The 17,287-nt window shown below is 37.8% G+C and overlaps 1 long non-coding RNA gene across 1 annotated transcript; it reads right to left on the minus strand.

Moving 5' to 3' along the window:
- Positions 1-2,410: 2,410 nt before the first annotated feature.
- Positions 2,411-3,424, minus strand: LOC147650604 (uncharacterized). The gene is made up of 2 exons (XR_015276403.1): positions 3,298-3,424; positions 2,411-2,747 (listed from the first exon to the last, which is right to left on the minus strand). It is a non-coding gene; the product is annotated as an uncharacterized LOC147650604 (long non-coding RNA).
- Between the last annotated feature and the right edge of the window lie 13,863 nt (positions 3,425-17,287).

Raw genomic sequence — 17,287 nt, forward strand, 5'->3', positions numbered from 1 at the left:
GGCAGGTGTTCACAACTTCAAACATCACCTCTGCTGGCACAAGGACTCCCAGCCAACAAAAATAAAAGTATAGGCTCACCACTGGGTGAAATACATGCTTAAAGGGAAACACATTTTGAAGTGCTCTTGCAAGGAAAGCTGAGCTTTGCAGATGGATTGGAAAGCAGCAGAAAATCAGCTCTGGTAAAATGCCCTATAACAAAATATCTGAATTATACTGGTGGATAATTTATCTTGGTATAGAGAAGTCAGAACTACAAAGCAAAAGTGGAGCTATTTCTATATCCTTATCAATATCTTTATCAATACCCATACAATAAGTCTGCTCGTGAGCTGGGGAGAGGAACACACAAAGAACCAGAACCCCAATACTCAATGTTGGGAACCCTGACATTGCTTGGTACTCTAAAACTAACAAACTCTTCATTGTAAATTAAAATATCTTCTGTAACAAAGCAATTCTTAAGGCTGTTACATTTTCCTTTGAGAAAACAAGAAACTTTCAGGTAAATTCTGAAATTCACTGTGATGGGGCAGTTTACAGATGGGCACATCAGAATCATTTGCCATTAGAAAACTTTCTAACCAACAAACAACACAAGTGGCAAGTGTTGGACAAGTAATTTAAAAACATTGCAACCTGAATCTTTGAATCCAATTAAAATCTGACCTCTCTTCCAGAAATGCTCAGGAGCAGAGTTTAATACCCTGATAAAACTCCCAGGATATGTGAATTCAGGTGACAGCAGAACTTCCTCAGGAGATCCAACCATTGCCTTTGTATCCCCAACTCCCTCCTGCTGGAAAATGAAAGCAGCTTCACACTGACTGCAGAGCATTCTTTTGAGAGTAACTACTGCTACTTAATTTTATTTCCATTGTATCTTTCTCAGACTCAAGGAAAATTGCTTGCTCTTTGTTGATTAAATTGTGTCAGCAAGTGTTTTAATTTATGTGTTTTAGATAGCACAGCAGAACAATTTCCATTCTTGGGCAAGGATAATCATAATTAAAAACACATTAGCTGATTATGCCAAACATTCATCCTAAAAAAAAAAATAAAATATTTTTTATCATGATTTATAAATTATGATTTGTTGACTAATACATTCTCAAATGCTACAACTTTCTAAGCTGATGAATGTTTTTTTGGTAATACCCCAACTAACCAGATCTTGGAACAACCTGGTGTGGTGGAAGGTGTCACTGCCCAGGGTAGGGGGGTTGGAGCAAGAATAATTTTAGTGTCCCAAATTTCAAATAACAGCTTCTGAAACAGAGACCGAAATATTTTGAAACTCAGGTGATGCTTTGCCATCCAAGAGTGGAAGAATCCACCATGAAGCAGACTTGGTATTTCCCATTTCTGTGTGGTAAAAATATATTACTGCTATAGAGAGTTTAATACTTCCTCACAGATCTACTCATTTGATCTCATGTTCATGTTTTTGACATCTTCCACAAGCAATTGTATCCCATATAGGATGTATTGCTTTAACAGGTACTCATTTTACTGAGCTCCACTATAATTTCTTACTCTTACATAATGCCTCAAGATGTTTCACACATTCTGAAAAGAAAGCTAAAAGGGAATAATTTGCATTTATTACTTGAGTTGTACACGCTGTAAATATTGATCTGCTGATAGAGAAGAAAAAGGTGTTGTTGTTTTGGTTTTGTTTCTAAATTAGCACTTGTATTTCTATAGTTCTTAAGAATATTTTACAGGTTAGAGCTGGTGTAGAGATGGCAGCTCTGCTCACCCCTGCAGCTGAAGGCTGTTGACACTCCAGCCCGTGACATTCAGAGTGTATTATGGCAATTTACAGATGATGGGAACTCTATACTTTACTTTTTTGGAGTTATTACCAATGCAGCACAAACTGTTCAAAGCTGCCTGTGTTATGCAGAGAGCAAAGCTTTGACCCATTATTTCAGCCAGCCCCCACTGACTCTCAAGGATGAGGCACAGAAGCTCTTGGGAAATGTTTTGGGTAACTTTCAAGCCTTTCCTCCCCTCAGAAGTGAGAAGCTGTAATTTATCTAATGTGAGAGCAAAAAGAAATAAGCAACTCCTCATCCCACCTTCACACCCAGCCCCACCATCCACTTGGGAAAGGTTCTGGTAAAGAACTGCAAACCTCAGTAAAAAGGAGCAAGCATAAACAGAGAAGGATTCTCATCCTCCTGGCATCCCTGGTGCCTGAAGTAAGGTGAGATTCTGTGTCCCTCATCCCTTTTAAGCACCTCAATTCCACGCCAGGGCTGGGCAGCAGTTGCTGGGTTTATTTTCAATTTTGTTCAAAATGCAATATGTCTGCTGAAAATATCCAACGTGCAATTTCGCATTACAACAGAACAAAACACTTTCTTTTAGCAGGGAATACTGTAGGGCCCAATTTTTCATTGCTTGGATTTCTATTTTTAAGGTTTTTTCCACCCAAACAAATGCTTTTGCTCTGACAGCGCTTAATAACAAGTTTGACCTTGGAGTGTGTAAGTTGAAATGATTTCAGAGAACGCTGCAGCAGAAAATCAGGGGCCAGGGATTCTTTTCCTTATTTGAATTTTATTATTTTGGGAGAAGGGGGAATCCCTTGTTTCACAGAAGAAATTACTTTTGAGCCACAGAGTGAAGACTTTTTGCACGAGCACATGAAGAGCCACAACTTTTTCTGCTTCCTGCAGTTGAAACAGAACTGTCGCCACAGCCAAAGCAACTTTGCTGCTTCCCCCTGGGAATATCCCTAAAAATACAGGAAAGAGAGCTGAAACTGCTTGAGTGTGTGCTGGGAAAGGAAGGTTATCCTAGGAGCCAGGGCACCTTGAGCATCATCCCTCCCTGGCAGCGCCGGGGGCTGGCACAGCTCGGAGAGGATCCTTGCTTTTTCCAGTGGATTCATGTCCAGCATTCCCATCCTCATTATCAAACCCCATTCCCAAGAAAGGTACAGCTTGGATAGAGGAGCTATCACTGACTGCAGTTTGCTGTGTTTTTGAACATATACAATTCTTTTCATCTGAAGCACACCAGGTATGCAGGTATGTGATATAGATGATTAAATTTATATGTGCTCCTATTCACATATTTGGGGATTTTTTTTTTTTCATTTCTCAGTTTCCTATAAACACCCCACAAACCCTGAGATACATTAAAGACACTCAGAGTAGCTACTTTATTTTAATGCTAAGCAAGAATGAAAATTAACTTCTGTTGCTGAACAGAAGAAAGGTCCTGCGGTGAAAAAAAACCCCACTGTTTGTCTGAGTTATTACATAATTCAAAGATTAAATTACCTTTGGCTAGAGCTGCATCAGTCTTTTTTCTCCTTAAAATAATAATATCCTGAGTACAACTGTGTAGGTGCAACAGTGGGACAAGGCTCCTGACAGTCTAATCATTGGTTCACCTAACGATGCTCACGGGGAGCCAAAATGCTGCTGTTAAATCACTGCCCTGCCCTGTTCCAAACAGCCACCAGGTGAGTTCTTTCAGTGCTAATAGCAGTGGCAAACAGCACAAAAGAATTTACACTCAACACATCTGCACAGAAAAGCAGAGCTGCAGAAGCCATGTTGATTGCAGCAGGCAAAAAATAAAAAATTGAAATATTTCAGATGTGCTCTGCATTACACTTCAAACACTCTGATGTGATGTGGAGTAACCTTGCACTTCATGGATGTTCATTCTCCTGATAAAACTCTCTCTGAATCTATGTGTGATTAATTTTCTGTACTGATCTACAATTTAAATCCATATTAAATGTTCCCTATAATAACTGTTATACAAAGGACATTGAACTCCATAGAGGATCCTTTTTATTTTTCACAAATATACACAAATTCTGCAGGAAATTCTATTTCCATGATTCAAAATCCTAAATAGGAGGAAAGAGAGTGGAGAAAAATGAAAACAAAACCAAAGACATATCAAGTAACTTGATCTTTGTGTTTTCTCTCTTGGAAAATAAGGGTGATGAAAGAAATGATGACCCTTTCATTGTTCATAAATCATCTCCAACCTCAGTAATTGTGATTTACATTCAGAGTTACAGTTTAACTGCCATTTATGGGTGTCATGGGTAAAAACATCAAATTTATAGTGACAATCACTAGAGATTTCCATTTTTAACAACAGCATTGCTTAAAAAAATCAGAAGCTTGTGCATTAAAAAACATTGACATAATTACAAAGAAAAAGTCCTAGATGAAAAAAAAAGTACCAAAAGCATTGCATTTAAAAAATATTTTGTAAATTAAGACAGTTGTTGCAAAATACATTAGAATTCATAACTGACCGCTATCAGCTCTTCTTTGAGCCTCAAAAAAAAGTGTAAAAGGGCAATTTTAGCACAGATTTCCACTTCAAGTCCTTTCTTAATATTTCTGTGGTGTTTCTTGTATTTTTTACAAGGTTCAGCCTCTGGAACTGTGGACATTCCCTCCCAGGACATCCTGACCACATAGAATCTGACAGTAATGGCACTTCATTTCACGAGCAAGCCTTTCATCAAACAAGTATTACTTTCTGCCATAGAGATAATTTATTCTTTATGTATAATTGATTTGTGCCTGCACTTAAAAATGTCTTTTGAAATCCATATTATAACTAATACTGTCATATAATAAAAAGCAACACTTTTAATTTAAAGTTAATTATTTTCCATTATTCAACATTAGTAGACAAGGCAAGAACTCTAGCTTAGTGCCAGAACATAAAAGAAGTTATTCTGAACTTGTGATACACGGGTTTAACAGCTTAATGTCAAGAAGCAATACTGTAAATTAAAAACTGAGTAAAAGGATTATGGTATCTCATATTTAGAAATTTCACATGACTACAGATAATTAAGGAAAGTGAAATATTTTTGCAGCATTGTCCTGAAATCTGCAATTATAAAGGAAGTATTTTTATAGCAATAGAACAATATTCTGTAATAACACTTTATAGACATAACATCAGCATGGCACCTGAGGCTCGCTGCAAGACAGAGCTGCTTGTTTCAAGGGTTCTAGGAGGAATTTCTATTTCTTGTCTCCCTCTCTCATTACTACAAGACAGCTCACTTCACCCAGCTTTTCCAAACCCCAGCTGGGACTGGGAAATCACAGCATGGCACAGAAAGGGAGCCTCAGACACTGCAGGTAAGCAAAGCTGCTGCTTCTCAGGCCTCCTTTAAGTGACTCTCAGAAATAGCAAACACACAATTCCTTGCAGCTACTTCAAATTTGAACAAAAACACTTCACAAGCCACATGAAATAATTTCAGTGTTGACTTTCCTCAAATGTAAAAGTTTTCCAAATGAACCAAACACCTGGAAATGAGCATTATCTCCTTCTGAAGGTACCTAGCCCCCAAAGAAAAATCATCCTCACAGTAGGCTAGAAGACACTAATGTATTACTAAATTTGAGAGATGGAGAACTGTAATCCCTTATGGAGATTTTGGAAAGAATTTAGAAGACAGTTTTTCTGTGTTTGTGTGCTCCTTATGCCTCAGATTATGGTTATTCAAAAATCTCTGTCAAGAAAGTCACCCTCAGGGAAGAGCTCTTCCTGGAAAGTTCCCATCAGAGAAAACAATCTGAATTACTCCACAATCTGCATTCTTTTGTACATTTGGATCTGCATTTACCATTTTTTTTTTTTCCCTTATCAGCTTGGAAAATATTGGCTTTTATAGCTGGTCTTCTTTTTGCTGTCCAAACCCCCACAGCATCCCCAACCCCTCCAAAAATTGTTCTGTTCTTCCCTTCAGCTCATTGCCAGGAGCTCTCTCAATGGGTGAAAAGCTCATTTCACTGCCCTAAATGTGTGAGAGTGTCCTGGCTGGACTGACACTTCCAGCCACGAGCCCTTGTCCCAGATGAACTGCTCCAGCTCCCTTCTGGAACATTCCACCACAACCCAGCACTAAAGGGATTTATTATCCACACCCCCCTCCCTGCTGGCTCTGCTTTGGGTGCCTGACTGGAGAGCTCTCAGGGATATTTAAAGAAACCAGCTCACATTTACCACTGCCAAGGCAGAAGCCTGCAAGTCCACGAGCCCCACGACACAAATCTCGACGTTTGTGGCATATGGTTGGGTTTTTTTTCTTTTTTTTCTGACAGAATGTGTTGGGATTTTTCAGTCAGTCAATCGATTCTCCCTTCACAGATTGCAATCATTTCATACTCTCATATTCCACATCCAATATACCATCGCCACTGATTAAACAGCCAGCTACAAAAGGGTTTAAATCTTATTTTAGGAGTATTCACACACACACACACACACATATACAGTGGAACAGACCACTGGCAATATGCTTAACGAACTTTCAATCACATTAATTAACACCAAATAAGCAGCTCTATGCCCACAGAAGCCGTGGTATCCCTGCCTACAGACAGATGAACCATCACATCCTTCAGCAGGCACAGGAAGTTTTCAAAATAATTGCCCTTTAGTCATTACAGGGCTACTTTTATTTTAATAGATGCTGGTGTGTGAAGGAGAACAGAGAAGCAAATTTTATTTCTGAAATGTCTGCATCAATAAAGGTACCTAATTAAGGTATTCATTAAAATATACAAAGTTAACTTAACAGGAAAAAAATCTACAAAATATTATTACATTTCCCCGTTAAACTAATTTAATTTGGTTATAACGCAAATTCTAATAGGATGATATTATTAACTAGTTCAATTTCCAAATGTCTTCTCATGTTTATTTTTATTATGTTACTAAGCAGAGTAGCAATTGACCTAATTTATTGTATTAAATAACATTTCTCAATCTGTTTAAAAAGGGGCAGTGGCCTACTCCTGTCCATAGGCCCTGAGTGTGCTGCCATTTCAAAAATTACAGGAGACTTCAAATTTGCACCAATTTCACATACCAGCATTGAAAACTATGCGTAATTTATTACTCAAATCAGTAATTTCATCTGTGTTTATACAGTTTGTGAGGTTAATATCCATAGTCCCTTGTGAAGAGGGAACAGGTCTCTGTTTCAGCTGGGTATTTTTGATTATTGTTTTCTTTCACGTTTTGCAAACAGACAGTACAGATGTTTTTGCTAGGATTCAAAACAATTCTTGATGAAAAGCTACAAAGCCATATTTAACAGCCTCCCAGAATGGAAAGAGAAGAACTTCCATAATAAATCAAAGTAATTTCTGACCACAGCAAATAGAATATCTGTGGTCCCAGTGGCAAATCCACGGTGTCCTTGTCTAAGGTGGGCACAGCTGCCTGGCATGAGCCACTTCTGGACATTTCTGCACAGTTTGCTCATTCTGGGCTCACTGAGCCCCAGCAGCCCCCAGACATCCCAGATGTGCCACCACAGCAGGACCCAGCGTTCCAAACAGCCACAGCACGGTGCCAGGGAGGGACCAGGGCATCTCCAGAGCCACTGCCAGCTGCATTAGCTGGGCTTTTCTCTTGTCTGAGCACTCTGGGGCAGCAGTTCCACCCCAGAGCCCAAAAACGAGCACACAAACAGCTGTAATCCCTGCAAACTGTGCAAAACAACTCCTGAGCACTGCTCTGTTCCTTGGCAGGGTTAATTATCACCTCTGAGCTCTCCCTTCTGTCCCTGTTGCTGTTGGCATCTCCTCCCATCCCTTCACCTGCAGCTTTCTCTCTGCATCCCTCATCCCTCAGCCAGCTCTGCCTGGAGCAGCTCCGTGTTCTCTGCTCATCTGATCTGTTCCACACAGGGTGTGCAACAGAAAAATCAATGCTGACAAATTCTGCAGTCCAACCTATAGATGTGGTTCAAGCCCCAGAATGTTAGCAAGGTTTATTCAGTGCCAAACTAGGATGTAACCTAGTGGAAAACCGAGTTATTTCTGTGAGTAAGGCACGAACCCTTCTCCTCCCAAGACTTTAATCAAACAAACCAAATAAAGATTTTCTAACAGATAATATACAAATAACTTCTTGCTAAGAAAAATTAAATATTAAAAAATAGAAAAAGAACCCACATAAAACTAAATATTTGCATAAGCTGAGGTTGTCCATTATTCACATTTTTAGTTCAGTGCAGAAGATCTCAGAACAAAGCATGTTGGTCACAGAGGTCATATCAGTTTAAAAGCTTCCATCTGCTCTGCCACATCGATTTTCTAATGCATATAACATGTTAAAATGAATATGGTCAATAGTTCAGCAGACCATACAAATCAGAGGCCAGAAATGCTGCAAAGATTATCTTGATGCTTCACCAATCACAAGTATGGCCTGATGTCAGGAGAATAAAGGGATTTAATTCAATGCCAAGGGATTAAGTTTTATACTTTACTACAAGCAAAGTTAAATGCTAAATAAGCAATTACAATAAGTGGAATATGCCAGGAAGTTCATACAGCTGTTAATTCTGAAGAAAATGATATTTCAGTAGGATGGTGGGTACCAACAATTAAAATCTGAGGCAATCTCACCTGCACCTCCCCTGATGCGGCACAGGAGGGGAAAAGGCTGGAAATGTAAATGGCAAAGAAGAAAACTTGTAACAAATCTCCTCACAGATCTGTTGGTGAGCCAAACACTCTATTTTTTTATAATCTGGTCCATTTACTGTGGCTCACACAAAATACCTACTGCTTGTTGTCAGAGTCCAATTCTAAATAAAAATGTCAGAAGCCAACATTGCAAACTTGTTCGAGCTCAAAGTCTTAACCTTCTGCTACAAAATCAATGGTTAATTTTAAATCTAAATAGAGATGTTGCTCAAAACAGGAATTACTTTGTTTATTTGAAGGCAGAAAGGTGCTAGGACCAAAGTTTATGAAAATTGCAGCACAGAGTTTGCCTGGCAAGGAGAAGCTCCAGAGCAGATCTCTGAACATGAGGCTCCATCAGCCTCACTGCATAATCAACCACAGATTATTTACACATCAGAGATTTCATACTGTACTTATGATTGATTCCTTTTTGCAGCTGTGGGAAGTATTATTATTTTTTCCCAATGGAAGTTATTCCATGTGTCTTTCCCCTGCTGTCACCCAGCTCAGAACAATTATAATATAATGATGGTTATCTGATGCACAAACTTCTCATATTCTTCTTTAAGCAAAGACTCCAAAGCAACAAGATAATACCAGAACCTATGAAACAAATTATTTGGCTTCCAAAACTCTGAATCTGGTTTAGCTATTAATTAACTGAATGACTCTTACAGCATCTTCCTGCATTGCTTCTCATGTATCAATGCATGAGAAAGTAATGAGGGAAATTTGCTTGTTGATGCATTTATCTAATAGTTCGTTATCATCATCAGGGGTCAAAATATTCATCACCCTCGTGTAATAGGAAAGGAAAAAAAAAACAAAAACACTTGTAACACCAAATAAATGCTGGCAATTAGTGGCACAAAGATGAAGCACCTGGATATACAGTGAGGCAATCCCTTGTTCCACTCAGTGGTATCACACACCAGAGTCTACACACTGAATTTAAAATAAAGAATAGCATCAATGATATTAAGTTTGAAATTAGAGGTGTAATTAGCTGAGAGCAGCTTATATTATGTCTGGGCTGACTGCATGGATCTGCAGTTCAAACATTTGTCTTACAACTTCAAGGCAACACCTCCCAACTCTGCCCTGCTGCTCTGTCAGGCATTACTGATGCTGTGGTCACTTCAGGTCCTGCTCATTTCTTTCTGCTTTTTAGCCCCAGCAGGTGAATGAATCCAAAATCTGAATTTAGTTCAGAATTTGGCATTACATATCTGAAGACATAAGGTGAATAATTTGCTCTTTTGCTCTGTTGTTGTTTAAGCCCATACCAGAGCGGCTGCTCACCTGGGTGTGCTGCATGAGAACGACTTGTTAAGAAAATACAAACTTATTTGGATACCATGGATGATCAAAACTCCAGTTAATTTCACTGATGTGATCTGTGTGCTCGTTTCCAGGAGTGGTGGAACAAAAATATTTGCTCACAAAAATTCGCTTGTATGAGCCTGTGATGGGCAATGCCCATCCACCACAGCATTAGGTATTAAAACCTCATAAAAAACTGCAAAGCCTGTAAAATACTAGGGGAAAAAAACAAAAAACAAAAAACAAAACCAAAACAAACAGCCTGATCATTTTTAAATGCTAGAATGCAAAAAATGCTGATTTATTTCCACAGAGGGCAAATTCAATATGGAATATAATTCACTAAGAAAATGAATGTTAGTTTTCCACAATACACTAAATAATGGAGCCAGTAGTGTATCTTAACTACAAAGCTTCAGAAAAATTGTTTTTAACTCAATCCTTCCTCCAAACTCCAAGTAATATTGGCAGAGGTGCTGTTTACATCCCAAAAATTCTGTATGGATAAGCAACAGACATTTTCCAGAAAAGATGAGGGGCCAGGGAGTGTCTGGAGGATGGTGAGGCTATCACAGAATGAAACAGCAATTACAACAATAAAATATTGATAGTAGCCCTTCTCTAAGCTCGCTCAGAAATTTGTGGTGGTAGAATGCTGCAGATCCAATACCAGCTCTGGACATACTGCTGGAACTTCAACCTTTTTCTGTGATAAACTCAGTTTATCCCAGCCCCAGATGCCATCTATTTCCAAAGCTTGTTCAGTATTTTCACTGCTCACTGGTACAAGAATGCTCAAATCTGCAAGGCCAGCACATGACTTCTTGATCCCCCCCGGCGTGACCTGACTGGCAATTCCAGTTTCTTTCTTTAGTTAAATAGATTTTAATATGCTCTTGCTTTTTTGCCTACGAAATATCTACTGCCTACAAGGTTGCTGCATTTTTTCCCTAATTGTTTTATCTCAAAGTGAAAAGAAGCCCAGAGAAATGTGTGTGTTTACAATTGAGAAGCAGTGATCAAAATACCTTTCCTCTGTTCTCTCTAGAATTTTGCCCTGTGTCTAATAAATATTGGGAAAAAGTACTTGAAACAAGTAACAGCAAAGACTTCTTGTTGTTGACAAAGCTGTCAAGATTTCTTAATTAAAAAAAAAAAAATCAAAACAAAACATATCTTTAACAAAGCTTTCTATGCTGGAAACTCACTTCTTACCCTTTAGTGAACAATTTGTTATGGAGACTTCATGCTCCTGTCTTCTAATTGACACATTTTTTAGATCCAGAGTGTTTTTCTCTTTCTTTGAATATATCCTGTCAGGCAGGACTTGCATACAAAACAAAATTAATTTGGTTGAAGCCCTAATTTGATTCTGTTGATAAAAGAAAAATATTCTGTCAAATGACTCAAACCATTCTGTCAACAAAACATCCCTGGCTACTTTCAGATCTTTTTTGCAGATGCAATTTGCAAAAGAATATCTTTGCTTGAAAAATAATTCATAATTTTAAAAGAGGTGTGGGAGCTTTCTCTGCTGAAGTGCTGAATGCCTTTGTGAGCACCTTCAACTCCCTCTGAAGGCCCAAAGTTGTGCATTTTGCAGATTTATACCCTCAGCCATCACATGAATTACAATGTGCTCTGTCACGCCTTGTCTCAGTCTGTCTCTGGCATTTTTAGCTTTTATTACTCTATATCCTAGAGAAAGGTTTATCAGACAAAATAGACTCTGGTTATCTGTTGGTGGCTTTAAAATAAAAGCCACATTTACAAACGAGATAATGTTATCTATCTTCCTGATTTTTTGTAAGAACTCATCATTCTTGTGAAATTTCATAGCGCCCTTTAGGTTCTCTAAGTAAATTGCTGTTCAAGAGAATTAGCTCTGGGCAAAGAAGAAACTCTGGTATTTCAATATGGTGAAATAATTTCACAAAATTGCACTTGCAACGTATTTGGGGGAAACATTATTTATTTAATATTGGTTCTGCTTTTATTTGTGCGTCAGAAATTCCTATCTGAGAGAGGAAATGACAGCAGAGATCAATGTTATGGTCATTTCACAAAGCCTGATTTTATTATTGAAAATAATAATTTTCAGAGGAGGAGCCTGAAAAATGAAGCAAATTCACATCCACTCAGACACAGCTACAGCAGCTCTTCAAAACTCTCATTCAGTGACATTTTCGGTTTTTTTCTCATTTTGAATTCTAAAAGGGATAAGTTTGAAGGAAATCTAAATACAAATATTGACTGTACAATGCATTGGAAATCTCTGCAGGCAACATCTGTAACAGCTTCAAGGATCTTCAACTTTATTCAATTTATTCTTTATTATTTATTCTATTGCATTTCTCTGGCACAAACCTACAGGACCTTACACAGCTTCTCAATTATTCCTCTGTTGTTAGAGTTATTGGTGAATGCCCTGATATTTTATTGCTCCTTCTTTAGCCAAAGTATGGCAGATGAAACCGAATTCTGCCATGGAGAGGAAATACCAATTAAATAAAATACCAATAAAATCCATAGCAATTTAACTCTGAAATTCAATGTTGTCAACAAGGGACCGTGCTCCTCATACCTGCCTATCACAGGACTCTACACTTCATATTAGTGACCAAAAACCAGGGGTTTTTCTTTTAAATTAATTAATTTTTTGTTCTTTAGATAATATATTTTACAGGTATTAGAAACATAAATGCCATGGACTTCAATCAGCCTTCCACTGATGAATCTGTGGACTCATGGAATAAACTCTGCCTGTACAAACAACATTTACTGTCAATTTTACTCTCCTGTAAAGCTGCTTTTGCCAGCACAATGAGCCCTTCAATTAAAAACAAACAAACCCACCTGCAAATGAGCCTAGAGAAAATAAAAAAGATAAATCTGCTGAGATCACAGCACTGTGCAAACCAAAGCAGTGGTGATGAATTCAGTGGAGGAGGAAAGCCAACCCAGAGGAGACAAAGATCTGTCCCAATACCTTGAGGAAATCAATCAAAATTGACTTCTGTTGTTTCCTCACACATCATAACGATATGATTTTAAGATCAGCTGACCTTGTGCACTTAATTAATGCAAAAAGCATGTTTCCACTGGGGAGAGGGGACAAGCTGTTGACCAGGAGATGCTGAGGTAGCTCCAGTTTGTCACTCCAGGCAGAATTCTGAAGCACAGTCTATATTCTCCCAGTTCCACAACGTGATATAAAGATATCCCACTCAGTTCAGAACTTTCTTCAGGGCTTTATCAAACCCCCAGATCCCCCACATGACTTTAAGAATTAGAAAAGGAACACACACCCTCCTTCACAAAGAAAACATTTGCTTTTATGTTCTGCCTACCAGGACAAATAAATGCTCTGTGCTCTTCTCTTCATCCTCAGCAAGGCTGGAGATGATAATACACCAATATAATATTGGTGTGTTTGGTGTAGTGATGATAATAACACCCAATAGTACATGGGAAATCTGTCAGGAACTCTCTCAGGTGGGATAAATATAAATATAAATATAAATATAAATATAAATATAAATATAAATATAAATATAAATATAAATATAAATACAAATACAAATACAAATACAAATACAAATATATAAATATATTTAAATAAATATAAAGATAAATTCTTACACAAACCAACCTCTGCCTCTGGCCTGGCTCTGAGCAGCTCAATGAGTGCTGTGACATTCTCTGTGTCATTAGAGGTGAAAGGTAACAAAAACAAACTCTGATATTTCCTTCACCTCACTTGTTTGTTTTATTTCAAGATTCCCTAGGGAATTTTGTCCCTGCTCTATAATTTAACAAACCTAGAATTATTTGCTCCACGGTCATTGATGCAGTTCTCATCTCCTCAGTGCATTTATCAAAACATTCTCCAAGAACATCTTAAAAATATTTTGTATTTTAATCAGGCTTTGAGTTCTTCACCTTGTCTTTTTTTCTCCCCTGTATTTGAACTACCATTATCAACTCAGTTAATAATGTATCATCAGGCATTACCCAATTTTCAGTATTCAGTAAATTTAGTGCCAGGGCTGTGCTCTAAGTCACTCCTTGCACAACAGGCACATTTATAACTGTGACACTTTTGTCACAGACCAAGGACTGCACTGCTGAGGATTTACACTCACACCTTCAGATGGCTCCATTTAAAGATAAGGGATCACAAAAGGCAAACATTTCAGTGAGGGAACCACAAAACACACACACACACCAAGGTTTCCTCACCCTTCTTGAATTTATGGCTTGAAGTTGATTTTTCTCTCAATTCAGGTATGCAGAGAAGGGCAAGGAAAAGCCAATTCTCTGTTCCTGTGGAAAACTTTTCACAAAACAGAAATGGCTTCAAGGGTGATGGCAGAGCTCAGGAGCCTGAAGTGCAGCTCCAGGAAATATCAATGGGTTCACTGCTTTGACTTCATGTTCCCCTGGCCTGGAGGACATGATCTCACCTGCAAGAGACTGAACACAGCTACAGGTGGGAAAAAACAACCCCAAAACCTTCCAAAAAATGAAGTCTTCACTTATCATACAACCCAAACTCCTTTTATTCAACTGTCTTATGGAAATAGAACTATTTATTTGCAGTGGTGGGGAAAACAGGCACAAAAGTTTTGCCTTTCCAAGTCACCAAAGCTCTGGACATCATTTATTATTACAATTATTTTATTATAATAATAATTCTTTATTATGTTATTCTTATAGTAATATATCATTATTTATTATAAGGATAATAATTATTATATAAAAATAAAAATAAAATAAATTTTATTATAATACCATAATATAATATATAATATAAATATAATATATTCATATTTATATAAGTATTTATATTAAAATTTCTATAATTATTTATATATTTATTTTTATTTATATGATTGTCTATATAATTATTTATATAATTAATTGTTATTTTAATTTATTTTTGTCAAGCTAGGTTTGAAACACCCATCATTATCATCACTGGATCACAGAAAGTGCAGAGAATTAGAATTTTACATATTTTATTTATTGAGATAATTTGAACACTGAACTATCAAGTCTGTTAATGAAAAAGAAAACAACAAAATCTATCAAGGAAAAACCAGGAAATAAAAAGAAAAGCAATGGGATAGAAAGGAAGGGAACTAAAAGGAAACACTGAGTTCATTTTATATTGCATCAAATCTTTACTTACTATAATGATTAGCTGGATGCAACTCTAAATCACTTTTTAATCCAGAATACCAGCCCTAGACAATTTAATATAATTTCTATCCATGCAGTGACTTTGTATCATACATAGCAAGATATTTCATGCTCTGTAGAGTAAAAAATGTAGGTCAGGACCCACAGGCTATAGTCAAACCATGCTGCTGTGAGTTTAACATATTATTCTTTTGGGAAAATAATGAAACAATTTAATTTTGCCCACACAAGCCAATGATCTTCAAACATTTCATTTTCCTAAGAGTAAAAGGAAACTGACTCATGATTGGTGTGAAAGTCACCTACCAGATGCAAAAAAGTTTTCAGTAGGGAAGCAAGAGGAAAATGTTGAAGTTTTGCCTTGCTTGTAAATGGAAGATGCCTAAGTGGGTCCAGAAAATTTTAATTGATGCCCAAAGCTGACAGTCAGTTCATCACCTGTGTGTTGTGGTTTGTGAAAATCACAGAATCATGGAAAGTTTTGGGCTGGGAAGGACTTTAAAACCCATTTTATTCCAACACCCCTGCCACGGCAGGGACAGCTCCCACTGTCCCAGGAGCTCCAAACCCCATCCAGCCTGGCCTTGGGCACTGCCAGGGATCCAGGGACAGCCACAGCTGCTCTGGGCACCTGTGCCAGGGCCTCACCTCCCTCCCAGGGAACAATTTTTATCTAATATCCAATCTAAACCCACTCTCTTTCAGTCAGAAGCATTTTTACTACATGGTCTTGTAAGCAAACAAATAAATGAAATAGAAAAGAGGTGGGAGCAGCAAAACTCAAAACAACCTCATAAAGTGCAATTCATTTGTTAATACAATATTATTGAATGAATATTGCAATCTGAATATTGCAGCTCTTTGTTGGACAAATGACATTTTTTAAATGCTGGAAATGTTCTGTATATTGATAACAAGCTCTGCCCACTTGTGGTCTCACCTGCAGCACCTCACCCCTCGGACAAACATCTCTAACAACAAGCACAGCAGAACTTGCAGCTGGGTCAGTTTGTATTAACCTTGTACTTCAGGAAAACACTCCTTTCAGTAGCTTTCTGCCAGAAAAATGGTGATGTGGTAGTTAAAGCTGCAAGCCCTGTACTGAATAACCAGCTTTGACAGGAAGGATGTTGCTCCATCTTGCAGCACACAATTTTAGTCTGGTTTCTCCAGGGATGACAGCTCAAGGGAGAAAACATCCAGAACAGGAAGGTTTTCATGAGAATTAACACTGGGACCTGCCTCTGAAGTTCTGTTTCATGTTCTTCTCTCCCTACCATTTATATGTGGATATACTGAATATTTCCTGTACCTGTGGAGATCTCAGGGGGCAAAGATGTGCACAGCTGCATGACAAGTCATGTTATAACAGGGGAAATATTTTAAAGATTTATTTTACACTGTTTGTGGCTGCATCACATTTGCACAAAATACCAAATAATAAACAATATCCTTAGTTAATCCACACTACTCTGCAGAACAGAATATCCAGTATTTATTCCATTACACCAACACAGAAAGATGGCAAATAACACTTTGGGTGAGGATTAATACTCAGTATCTCCAATTCTGCCTATGCAAAATGCTTTTGGTCTAATGCTTCACCAGCCACAGTTAAACCCACATTCACTGCAGACACTTTTAGACTACATAAATCAGTAAAATCAGCCCAAAAATTGCTGCATACAAACTTGCAGCCTGTTTTACCAAATAAGCTACTTTTTTTTGGCCTGATAAAAGCTGTTTGCCAACTTTTTCTTCTCTCTAGAAGCCAAAAAAAATGCTTGAAACCTCAGGGATTGTGCCGTCCCTGTTCCTGTCCTCACATGGGTGACATAAGCTGAGCCATGAAACAGCAACCAGCAAAAAGATGGGGAATTAAGGGAATTTTCATTCTGGATGACACATTCAGCTCCTGGTTCCTGTTCCTCACCTGAATCAAGCAGATGCACTGCAAATCCCCCTTTGTGAATGCTCAATTTCATCAGCAACCTCCTCATTGGTGAGAAAATCTTCTTCCAAAGGCCTTGCACTTGCTCTCATTTCTAATTTAATTTCTGATGGAAAAATTAACAAAGGAGCTGAGGTGTGCAGAGTGAGCCCTGTGAAAAGGGTTTGTTGGAATATCCAGATTAAAAGTTAGGATGCTCCTCTGTGGTGATAAACATAATGGAAAACAGAAACCTGTGTAAATAATGGAAAACAGTTGAGTTCTGGATTCATCAATAGTAAGATAAATTTGTCTTTTTGTTTCTTTTTTACT

This window comes from Cyanistes caeruleus, chromosome 14, assembly GCF_971803275.1.
Source record: "Cyanistes caeruleus chromosome 14, bCyaCae1.hap1.1, whole genome shotgun sequence".
In the NCBI taxonomy this organism is placed as follows: domain Eukaryota; kingdom Metazoa; phylum Chordata; class Aves; order Passeriformes; family Paridae; genus Cyanistes; species Cyanistes caeruleus.